The sequence below is a fragment of the Grammomys surdaster genome, unplaced genomic scaffold (assembly GCF_004785775.1).
Source record: "Grammomys surdaster isolate TR1022 unplaced genomic scaffold, NIH_TR_1.0 126198, whole genome shotgun sequence".
In the NCBI taxonomy this organism is placed as follows: domain Eukaryota; kingdom Metazoa; phylum Chordata; class Mammalia; order Rodentia; family Muridae; genus Grammomys; species Grammomys surdaster.
Genome location: NW_021621003.1, coordinates 3,684,083 through 3,697,278, shown reverse-complemented (window position 1 = coordinate 3,697,278; position 13,196 = coordinate 3,684,083).

Below are 13,196 nucleotides of genomic sequence, written 5' to 3'. Positions count from 1 at the left end.
GAAAGGAGAAAGGAACTCATTTATAAACAAGATGCCTTGAGAGAAAACAAGAAACCCACCAGCTGAGAGTCTATATTCTACAAAACTTCAAAAGTGAAGGCAGAAGAGATTCCCAGGAAAATGAAAACTGAGAGACTGTGTTGTTAACAAGTCAGAACTATAGAAAAATTAAAGACATTTTTGTAGGTTGAGAGCGTTAGTCAGTAATTAGAACACACATGCGTGCGTGTGTGCACGCAAACACACACATATCATAAGAGCACTAGTAAAATCTTTTGTAATTAATAATTATAAACTATACTATAAATATGTGCTTTCTCCTTCTGAAAATTGGCTTTTAAAAACAATCATGTATAATAGTTATGTGTTCATTTCTCCTTGCATTCCCAAGCATATAGAAATTCAGCAGTGTGGAATCAACAGAAATGAGGACAGATGGTAACCAATGAAAACAGGCAGAAATGGTGAACAAGGGATAAAACTCCAAAGCGGTAGATAAATCTACTTCCCTCAGTGTCTTTAAAAGCCATAGAATTATAGAAAGTAAACTCTAATAATGTACTACTGAGTTTGTAACATTTACAAACTCACCCTGTGCAGCAGAATGTATATATTATACACAATGTGCACATTTATGCATATGTATAAATATGTATATGAACAAATATAATATGTATAACATATATCTCAAACATAACACATTATAATACAAAAACAAATAATATGTTTAAGAAAAGGGATGTGGCTGGGCGGTAGTGGCGCACGCCTTTAATCCCAGCACTTGGGAGGCAGAGGCAGGCAGATTTCTGAGTTCGAGAGTTTGAGGCTAGCCTGGTCTACAGAGTGAGTTCCAGGACAGCCAGGGCTACACAGAGAACCCCTGTCTCGAAAAAAAAAAAAAGAAAGAAAAGGGATGTGGGGCTGGAGAGGTGGCTCAGTGGTTACAAGTACTGGCTACTCTTCCAGAGGACCTGGGTTCACTTCGGAGCATCCACGTGACAGCTCACAACCGCCTGTAACACCAGTAATAGAGAATCTGATGTCCTCTCCTGGCATCTGTGGGCACTGCATGCACATGGTACAAACCTGCAGGCAAACACTCATACACATGAAATACAAATAAGAAAATCTTACAACAACAACAAAAGACAAAAAGGGAACAGAATAAAGTTACATAGAAAGTAAGTTTTTTGTTTTTTTATGTTTTTGTTTGTTTTGTTTTTTTAGTTTTTGAGACAGGGTTTCTCTGTGTAGCCCTGGCTGTCCTGGAATTTAGAAACTTGCTTTGTAGATCAGGCTGCCCTTGAATTTAGAAATCTGCCCGAGTCTGCCTCCAGGGGGAAAAGTTTTTATATCTCAGTGGAATTATTGTTATAAACCTAAAGAAAATTCTGGTAAATGCTAGAGTAATCCTAGAGGAAATAACACAAAAAGTAGTGGAAATATTCAAGAGTTAGCATGCTAAATTAGCATTCATTTAATGCATAAGCAAGCCATAAAAGGAAAAACAGAGGTAAGGATGTGCCTGTAAGTATCTACATGGAAAATAAACCAGGAAAGCATGTCAGTCCCCGAGGTACTCTCCTATAATCTTGGTAAGCTGAGGCAAAAGGGTCTGAAAGTTCAAAGCCAGCCTGGGCTGCACCATAAACCGAGGTCTCAAACACATAAAACAGGAGGAAGGGAGGGTCTTGTATTAGCAGTCTAACTTTATGATTTTTAGACATTTAGAAGCCAAAGATGAAATTAATCCAAGTACAAAGTCCACAGGGAGAATTAAAGCAAAACTCAGTGAAACAGGGACTCAAGAGACACCAAAGACACCCACGCTGGTTCAGATCTTCAGAAAAATGAACAGGACTGGCAAACCTAAAGGTAGGTTTGGTAGCTAGAGTGACTGAGAAGGAGCTAGAGAAAACTCAGGTTCCTGCAGTCAGAAATGAAAAGGTAAAATTGCCACTGAATTAAAGATGCTAAAATGGTTTTAAAGGGGCACTATGAATAATTATACTGTACGTAAAAAGTCAGGGAATACAAAGAGAATGGACAAATCCCAAAAAATATGCACAGCTCTGATACTGTCTCAAGAAGCAATGAAGGAAGACATATTACTGTAAAAGATAACCAGTTCAAACTTGTAAACCAAGATTCACAAACAAACAGAAGTCCCCTCCACTGCTGAATCCCACCAAACAGAAGAATTCATATAATTTTCAAAACTATTATAAAAGCCACAGGAGGGAATACTCTTCAAGTCCTTTTATAACTACAGTACTACCCTGAAATGTGAAGCAAATACTTCACAAAATATTACAGACCAGTATCTTTTATGAATGGGACCATAAAAATTCTCAACACAAATCTGGTAAATGGAATCTAGCACCATATAAAAAGAATTATAAACCATGGCTCATTGGGGTTTATCCCAGGATGCAAGGTTGGTTTAACATCTGAAAATCAATTAATGTAATACACCATATCAGCAAAGCAAGACCAAAAGACCACTTCCTTTTATGAATGAAAAATAACCAGTCATCAGACTAAAATGAAAAAAAACCTTTCCCAATGAGATAAAAGATATATGTAGAAATACATACACATATCCATACCAAACATCATAGTTAGTAGTATAATACTATGTGCTTTCTTTTCTAATTTAAGGATCAAATAAGGACTGTCATTTATTTTAAAGATTATATGCATGTATGTATGTATGCTATGTGTATATAGTACCTTAATGTGTGTCTGTGAATGTACCTGCAGACAAGAAACCCAGAAGACAGTATCAGATCCTCTGCAACTAGAGTTGCAAGAGATTATGGACTGCCATGGGTGATCTGGTGTGTGGTCTTCTGAGAGGGATTTAGTAGCTTAACCATCTCCCCAGCTCCAGTCCTCATTTTCCACTGCTGGCATTCAACAGCATACCAAAAACTTAGACCAGTGTAATTAGCAAGGGTAAGAACATCTAGCTAGAACAGGACAAAGTCAAATTATCTCTATTTTCAGAAGACATAATCTTATACATGGAAACTCCTAAAGTACACACATACACACACACACACACAAAATTGAATATGATTTCAGAAAGGTAATAAGAACAAAATCGACATTCAAAAATCAACTGTAGTTTTATACACTTGCATTGAACAATTTAAAACATAACAGTGTCAAATGTTTAGGATAAATTTAGCAAAAGAAGTATAAAACACTTCAACACCACAGATGATTGTTCAGAAAAACTAGAGACAGCATAAATAAATGGAAAAAAGTCTTGTTCATAATGGAAACATGTCTTGTTTGTGGACAGAAGGCTTATTATTATTAAGTCACTATTCTACCTGAGTTAGTCTATCCATTCAGTACAATGCTCACTAGACTCTGTCTGTCTTGCATAATCTGGCAATCTGATCCTAAAATTGGCACAAAATTGCAAGGGACCTAAAATAGTCAAAGCAATCTTGCAAAGAAGGAGCAAGCAGATTGTGAATTGGAGAATTCACACTTCCTGATGTCAAATCCTACTACTCAGAAGCAGTAATTAATGGAGGGCTGGCATGAGGACATGTGTAGATCAATGGAACAGGACACAGTCCCAAAATGAGCCCATAGGCTGTGGTATACGGTATGGCTGCCAAAACCATTGCGTAGAGAAAGAACAGTCTTCCAACAAATGCCACTGGGCATCTTGATTTGTCTGGATAACAAGATACACAGATAACCTACAAAGAACACAAATGTTTCTTAGAGATTCAGAAGCCAAGAAGTACAAGATAAAAGGTTTCTGCATGCATGACTGTGAGGATCCAGCTTCTCCTTCCACAATGGTACTTAGCATGATGCCTCCTGTATAATAGCAAGATTGAACTCATGGAGGTGGGACCTCCATGAACTTAATACCCCTCAAAGGGCATCTCCCTAAGCTACTGCATTGGGGATTATGTTTCTAAACATGAATTTTTAAGGAACTCATTTAGACCACGACAATGGGACAATTGGGCGGATCTTTTCAGATGGTATATCTTAACAGAGACTTGTACTTAGATTATAGCAGGGGCTCCTAAGTTCCAGCAATAGAAAAGCAACTTGTCTTCAAACTGGTTGCAAAAGATCTGATCAGTTGGCTCTCCAAAAAAATGTCCTAGGGGTTAAGAAGCATATAAAGACATGGCTTCCACTATTAGTCACCAGGAATACAAACCAGAAGCAGGATGAGATGGCACTTCATTCCCACTAGGAGACTAATAAAAAACAAGTGTTTTCAAAGCCTCCTATGCTTCTGGAAGGTGTGTAAAATGGCACAGCCACCTCAGGAAGCAGCAGGCCACATCCTTAACTGCTAAACATGGAAGTACCCTGCAACCTCAAAATTCCACTTCTAAGAATCAACTAATCGAGAGAACATGTCTGCAAAGGGATGTTTATAGAAACAGTGTTCTTAGCTGCCCAAATGCAGGAAGAGTACAGATGCCCATCAGAGGAGTGGACTGGCAAAGGCAGCATGTCCATGTAATACAGTACTCTCCAGCCATCAAAAGAAATGTGTTACTGATACATGATGAACCGTGAATGAATCCTAGCAACATGGTGCTAAGTGAAAGAAGCCAGATACAAAGACCACATGAGATTCCATTTACATAAAATTTATAGAATAGACAAACTCACAGAGACCAAGTGTTTTCATTATGGCATAAGGTTCAGGACCAAAGAGACGGAAGTTTACTAACTGAAGGATACAAGTTTATTTCCGTACAGTGAAAATGCTATAAAACAGAATAATTATGTAGTAGTAATAGTTATGGACATCTGTGAATGTACTAAAAGCAATTTGGTCAAATGGCATGTAAATTACAGCTCCTCAAAGATGTTGTGAAATACTATTTTTTTTAATTTAGACTCATGAGTAAGAGATTTAAAGTATTTCTATCTTTAAAACTTTTAAAGAAAGGTCTATATCCTGGCTCCTTATAAAAATTGAAATTGGAAGTGCAAACTAAGCATGCCTTGGATGAATTAAGATGAGGTAGAAATTTCACTACTAACATGTTTTCTTAAGCCTGCTTCCTTGAATATAACACGGGCCCTCCTCATGGAGGCCTCCCAGACATGCAGTGTAGGAGGCAGAAGACCCGAGTGCTGTTGGCATAGTTAAGGATTTCAATGCCTCAGCCCACATGAGGGGCAAAGTCTTCCCCAGGTGAGGCTCAGAAAGATGGCAAAGCCTTTCTTGGGGTTCTGAGTCTGGATGTTGACAATGTGTGCAGAAAGTGTCCCCTGGAACTTTTCCCCCATTAGATGTTTTCTGCCTAAAGATTGCTCCCCTACAGAACTGTTCCTATGGAGACTAGCTGAAGCTGCCTGTTTGGCTCAGCCTCTCTATCTGAGAGCCCAGATCACCCAATCTCAGCCTCTCTGTGTATCTGTGAGTCTGTACTTTCCTCACTTCCTTGTGACCCCTAGTCAGAGTTCCAAGAGCCACGCTGTGCCCAGGAGCAATGCTGCGCAATCTCCTGCTACTTTCACCAAGCTTCACAATGCCCAGTAATTCCTTAATTCTCTCACTTAGGTTTTCTCTTTGGTTTGGTTGGGTTTTTGTTTGTTTGTTTTTGTTTTTTGTTTGTTTTGTTTTTTGGTTTTTCAAGACAGGGTTTCTCTGTATAACAGTTCTGGCTGTCCTGAAACTCACTTTGTAGACTAGGCTGGCCTTGAAATCACACAGATCTGCCTGCCTCTGCCTCCCTAGTGCTGGGATTACAGGCATGCACCACTACACCCAGCCTTATTTAGTCCTTTATTACTTTTTTCCATTCATAAAAACAAAAGTTCAGTGTTTCCTAGTAGTATTCTAACCCCAGTCTGTGGAGCTGTGTGCTCTAAAGGTATACTAGAGTTGCTTTCACTGCATAGTGAGCCAAGGAAAGAAAAGCGAACACCCACTGGACGAATGGATAAGCAAATGTACCAGCAAGATGAGCAACTGGAACAGGTCATGCTGCTAAAGCAGGGACGTGACAAGTGTCAGTTAATCAACTGTTGCTTGCCTATTTGTGAAATCTTAAAAAGTATACACCAGACTAGAAATCAAACCATCTACCAAAAATGTAGGGAGGTCAACAATGTATTTATCATTGCTGTGGAAGCCAAATAGCTATGGAACAGCATGGGATGACTGAATTAATGGACATCTCAGTGTTGAGAGTATACAGCTCTGTGGACAACCAAACGAACAGTTTCTGTAAGATCCATTCAGCTTAATCTTGCAATTAGAGTTCATGTCTAACTTGCTTGTAATTTAATACAATGTAATTGTTGATTAAAAACAGTGTGCTTTAGGCAGATTTACATATACATCTATGCATGTCTGTCTATTCAGATCTGCATTAAAGAAAACATAATTAAATACAAGCCAAAAACTAACCGATGGTTTAATCTGAATAACTGCATGGATACATGCAGCATGCCACTGTGCCAGGGTTTTAGAAGCTACAAATGCATGTGTTGTTTTGTTTGTATTCATTCTCTCATCGTGTGTCTGTGACAAGTATCTGATAGGAACAGCTTTTGTAAAGGAAAGATTTGTTTTAGCTCACAATTGCAGAGAGTTCAGTCAGCATAGTCTCTTGGTCCTATATACTTGGGGACCAAGTCATGACATCATGACAGTGGAAGAAGAGAACTGTCACCTCCTTCTTCAGACAGCGAGGGGAGGGGGAATGAAAAAAGAATGGAGAGAGGGAGGGAGGGAGTCAGGGAGGGAGGAAAAGAGGGAAAGTGAATATGAACAAACCAAGGACAAGATACCACCCAGGATCTGCCTCTGCTTACCTAGTTTTTCCACCTAAGGCTAACTTCCTAAAATTTCCACAACCCCTCAACCAAAGTGCCTCCAGATCTCTAGGGTTGACAAACCACCCTACAGGGGATATTTCAGTACATTCCAAGTAAGATGTGGCTGTTATGGTTTTGTTTTCGGACAGTGCTGGACTAGCAGGCAGAAGGCCTCAGCCATAGTAGACCGTGTTCTTCTATTGAGCTATCTCCCCATCCCACGAAGCACCACTTCATGATGTGTTTGCGCATCTGTTATTTAATCTTCATTATAATCCCAAGGGCTGGGAAAACATCTCAATCTATTATACAAATTCAAAAGCCAACGGTAGCTCAGTAGTGAGACTAGGAGACAAGGTGGGTAATTATTGACAAGATTTCGATACAAACCCTGGCTATTAAGGAAAAGGTTGGGGATTGACGGCCAAACTTGGATGAGCTTTTTCTAGTCTGTTCTTACTCATCCAGTACGATGGCAAATCAAAACAACGAAACTCCTGACCTCCCTTGTAAAGATGTGTACCTGTTCTGTCAAAAATGTGGTGGCTCAAGAAATGTGTTTGCCCAGAGCTTCTGCCTAGGAGAATAATTTGAGCAAACACAAATTACCTTTTATTCCTATTTATTTATTTATTTATTTATTTATTGTTTTTTCGAGACAGGGTTTCTCTGTGTAGTCCTGGCTGCCCTGGAACTTACTCTGTAGACCAGGCTAGCCTCGAACTCTTGAACTCAGAAATCTGCCTGCCTCTGCCTCCCTATTCCCAAGTATTAATACTGGCCTTCTTGTGATGCATACTAACTGACCAGGATTGGGAACCTCCCCTCCCCCATTTCAATTCAGTAAAGCCTTTTTTTCTTAAGTTGTCATTTACCTTTCAGTCTATAAACTCCAAAAGGGCTCATGACCTGTTGCCAGGTTGCCAGAGCAAACACACATACCAATAGTTAGCCTGCACAGACAGCGCCAGGGCCACTAATACCACACACTTGCCAGCTTTGAGCTTCATGTTTTCAGAGTTTCACAATCTTTGGTTAATGTGCTAAAAATCCATCATTTATGATGACAAGCCCTTTCCTCTGACCCTATCTAGCATAGAAATTCCAGGGATGAGGGAGGATCCATTTATACAGATAAGTCTCTAACATGTAGATGGTCCTTAAAACTGACCTTCTCTCAAAGGCCCTAAGATCTCCTTACCAAAAATCTCCGTTTTTAGAACTAGTAGCTGCCCTCAGATCAGACAAGTGATTCTACAGTCTCTGCTGTCAGTCTTGCAATTTCTCAAAGACTGGAAGAGAAGACAACAACATTGGCTTATTGTATTGTGTTTTTTTGTTGTTGTTGTTCTTTGTTTGTTTTGAAGACGGCATCTCCTAGCTACTCTTGGCTGGGATAAATTCACCATATACCTACCTCAGCTTCCCAGGGGCTTGGATTACAGGTGTGTACCACAACCCAGGACTCTGTAGCATCTATGTGTATTCTTTCCTTCTGTCATTCATCATCCAACACACTGAAGTAATCAGCAAAGCAATTAGTGTTAAACAGTAAACCAAAGAGGTTGCTTTGGTGATGGGTATCAAGTGATCTTCAATTCTGAAAAGTTGAGGTCCAAGGCTGATAGGTAAAGAGTCTTTTACCATAGACTGTCATGAGGCAATCAGGTCTTACAGTGAAGCCACGAGACTGGGAGAGGGGGAATAACAAACAGGATTTGGTATGGAAAGGGGGAGAAACGAAAGGCTAACTCCCAGGTCTTGAGTCAGTGCCTGGAAAAATTTATATTGTGGATAAAAATGTTTAGACTCAAATTTATACAAAGATTTAGAGATGTTAAAGATTTATTTCAGGACTGCCTGTGATGTTATCCTTTTCCACCTCCCTAAAAAAATAAAATAAGAAAGAAAGCAAGAAAGAAAAGAAAGCAAGAAAGAAAAAGAAGGAAGGAAGGAAGGAAGGAAGGAAGGAAGGAAGGAAGGAAGGGAAGGAAGGAGGGAAGGAAGGAAGGAGGGAGGAAAGGAAAGAAGGAAGGAAGAAAGGAAGGAAGGAAGGAAGGAAGGAAGGAAGGAAGGAAGGAAGGAAAAGAAAGACTATTATTTCCCAGAATGGACCTGGACAGCTGGTTGCTTTCACCACATCCCTTCATAAGGCCTCTTTTTCCATGGGATTAGCTGTTTTGGAGTATGGAGTGGAGTGTCGGAAAGAGAAACAGAGAGCTCACATTATGATCAGTTTAATGTCTGCCTTCCTACTTTGACACTCTGTAGAACATGCATGGACCTTCTCAAGGACCACTGTGATCTAGGCAATCAAAAATACCTTCTGATGGAGAGAAACATAGAGGTACTCTGTTGAGAGTGTCACAGACACATGAGTCAGTTCTGACAACACTCACTATGGAGCACTGGGGTATGGAGGAGCACCTCTTTAACCACTATCAACCACAGGAACCAAGGTGTCTCTAGGGACAGCAGGTCCCTCAGTTCAAGTGATATATGGGAAATACTCCATCTCCCCAATGTCACAGCATTGATGGTGACATTCTGCATGAAGGAGCAGGCCTATGGGAAAGTCAGGGGGAATATCCTCCTCACCTGTGGTGGATGAGGCCAAGAGAAAGAAAACAGGTATCATTTTCAGCGTTGGGAAACCTAACCTGTCTACACAAACAATTAACCTAAAGGGCCACTCTGTGCTCTCCCAGTGGGCCCAGATGTTGCACTTCACTGTAGGTAAACGTTATTTTTAGAGACATAAGAATCCAGCATCCAAAATTTATCACCCATCTGAGTGGGAGACATAGAGCCCAGAACAGATTTATATGTTTAGGGGGTAGGAGTGGTGTTTAAGCTCAATAAAATCTTAACTATGCTTTACTTTTTAATTTAACTTTCAAACATTGCTTTCCTGTTTTGTGACTGAGACTCTTGCACATGTCACCCTTTTAGTGAAGTATCACAGGAAAGACATTTTTGTGGTGTTTAATGGAAATAATTTTTCTTGCAGCGTTGCTCTGATACCCTGGGAAACTGGCTGTAGGAGCCGTCTTGGGCTAATTTATTAAGCAGTCACTAGTTTAAAACAACTTACCCTGTTTCAGCTCACTGGAGATCTGTTACTGGCTCTCGGGAAGACAAAAAAGAGCTGAAGACTGATAAATTTTGTAGATCATCTTGATACAGACAAGAGGAAGTGCTGGTGTTGTATATTTCAAGGCCAGGCAAGGGCAGAACACATTGGCATGAGTCTATGAATGAAGGCTTAAATACCAGCAGTAGTTCATTCGAATAGCAATGATCTGAGCTGGAGCCCCGATGGTGTGTGGCTGAACACTAAAGAAATGTTCAAATTCTCTTTCTGGAACACATTTTCGTAAGAAATGCATTCTAAACCATGCATATAGCCCTAACCATAGGAAATGAAGAGTTCTGACTGCAGAGAAAAATACTGATGATCCCTACAGATGTTATAATCTGTGCTTTCTCCAGATGCCCTAGGACAGAAGGAAGGCCTTGGCCTTGATGGCACATTGGAATCACCAGGGAGCTTTACAAAGCTCAGAGGCCTGGATCCTGTCTTGTAGGTTTAATGACTTTGGTCTGGAGTATAGCCTGAGGTGGAGGAGTTTTAAATCCATGAGATTCTACCATGCAGTTAAGGTCCAGGATCCATTGGCCTGGAAAGTAGACACAGATCTGCCTGATATCCCAGAGCTGTCAGGCAGCTATGCTGCCAGTATGTACGCACTCTTCTTAAAATATAACTCGTGGTCTCCAAGCATCAGCAGAGAGGATCCACAGTGGATTCAGGGTGGACCCTCAATTCCAAATGTGTGCTGTGTGAAGGAAGCTACAGGACCAAGCAAACAAAACCAGAAACATTGAGAAGATGGAAAATCACTTTCACTGGGTTTAAATTGGGCTTCCTGCCTCCCAAGACAACTTGGCCCTGACCCTTTCATCAGAGTTAGAGGGACTCCTGAGAGAAGGCACTTTTGTTTGCTAGTTTGTTCTTTTATCTATTTTGTGTTATTTATTACTTATCCTTCAACAATTACATATATATATGTATACATAAATATACAGTTCCTTCCCACATCTTATATCCCTCACGCTCCCACAGAACCTCTTTGTCTCTCCAACAAGTCACCCTCCTACTTCCATGTCTCTCTGTGTGCACCTCACTGTATTGAATTAGAATTGCTTGTGTGAGGCTGACTGAGAGATAATTTTTCTTGAGCAAAGGCAACTTACTCTACCTACCTCACTGAGGAGTATATCTCTCCCTGTCCAGCAACTATTAACTATCTGCCTGTGGCTCCTAAGGGAGGACTAGAGGCCTCATGAGTCTCTCCATTCAGCTACAATGGGAAGTTAGTGGTCCTAGGCTTAAGCAGGTCCCGTGTAGGTAACCATCCATTCTGTGAGAATCCATGCCCACAATGTTCGTGTCATGTCCAGAAGGCAGCATCTCACTACTCTCATCTCCATCTGCTGGCTTTCACATTCCTCCCATCCTCCCTTCCACTGATTCTCCTCCCTGAACCTTGGGAGTGGGTGATGTAGCTACCTCACTTAAGATCAAGCACTAATTGCTGATTTGAAGAACCGTGTCCCCTTACATATGAAGATACAAAGGAATCACCCGCAGAACTCACTAAACACACAGCTTCTTCATTGTGGTCCTGAGGCTCCTGAGTCACAGGGTTGGAACAGGGCCCAGGAATCTAAAGTTTTCAGAACTCTCCAGGTGACTGTGACTAAGGTTCACTGAACCCCGCCTTGGAGAAACATTGAATCATCCCATCGCCAGGCAACTGAATTGTTCTTCTTTGGTTAAATATATTATCAGTCAAAGAAAATAAAACAATAGCTCTTAGTGAAATGGGCTGTGATGTATTTTCCCCTCAAAGGTATTTAGCTAAAATTCTTATTGAAAAGGCCTCCAAAAAATATCCTTTTTGGGGAAGGCCATGTTTACTCCTGTTTTCAGTTTATCTCCCAAAAAGAACGAAGATGGATGACTATAAACACAAAGCAGATGTAGCCATTCCCACAGCTGTGAGCCAATAGCATTCTTGGGAATCATGGGGAACCTTTCAAAATCAAAAATCCTCTCATGTTTCAAAGGATCACAAATGTGGATGGGGCCCAAGCAACCACCATGACAATACTCGTTCCCAGGATAGGGAAATGTGTGGAAGAGAATGGTATGTTTCTCTATGTTCAGAAGTTTCCAGATTAATTGGAAAGGCTGTTTGCATTTATTTTTAAAATGTAACAAACTTTCATTATGGAGGTTTGGCCCACCTGGAATCCAGGAAAATGGAATGAGACAATAGTGTCATTTTGAATTTGGAATTGAAATATCAACAAAAATCAAACTATTTATCCAGTATCTCTTTTTGGTTCTGTGTGTGTGTGTGTGTGTGTGTGTGTGTGTGTGTGCGCGCGTGTTTACACTTTTGCAAGATGCAGCTCTAATCACTTAGACCCAAATTTTGGGATTTATACTGATTAACCTAAAAAGTAATTCAACCCAGACTTAAACCCCAAAAGAGGGACGCTTCGGTGTGTGTGGGGTAGTGTACACTCTTCACTACTTGGATTTTTATTCAAAATTTCCCCTGTCCTCTTAATCTCTCCAACCTTGGCCATTGTTCCTGTGCTGTGCCCACATTCCATTGGCACAGGCATGGAATGGCATGCTTGGAATGTCTCCACCCTGAATAATATTTTTGGATCGAGCTTACCCCTTTTTCCTTGAAAAACCTCTGTGGTACAAGCTTTTGCTATGCTTCTATGATTCTGTGTACTGTTGAACGTGGACCAAATTGTGAGAACTTCTGTTCTATCAAGCCCCTGACACCCAGAGACTTCCCACAGAAGGGAAACAAACCTAGGCTCCTCCACTTAGGATCCAGGTCTCTATTCTTTCTGTCTTTACTTCAGAATCCTTTCTAATTCCTCTTTAGAATTTAAAGGTCATCTCCAAGACTTCTAACCTCATTACCACCCAACTTACCTGAAAATAATAATGGCTTTATCTCCTGCTTGTCTATAGACATGCTTGTTTCTCCCTAGTGTTAACTGACAATCCCAACCAGACACCAACATCTCATCAAAACTTCAGGTAGGGTTGCTTTTCTTCTGAGTCATAAAGAACCAGAATCGTTAATGATTTTGTTTGTTTGTTTGTTTGTTTGTTTGTTTTGGGGGGAGGTTGTATCCAAATCAACAAATAGCCCTGTCTGTAATAATAATGACACAATTTGACATGTCATCCTCAGATAGGACTGCCACATACACTGTTTTACTTTATCATCATAGCAGCCATAGAAGACAGGTATAAGAACCCTACTTCA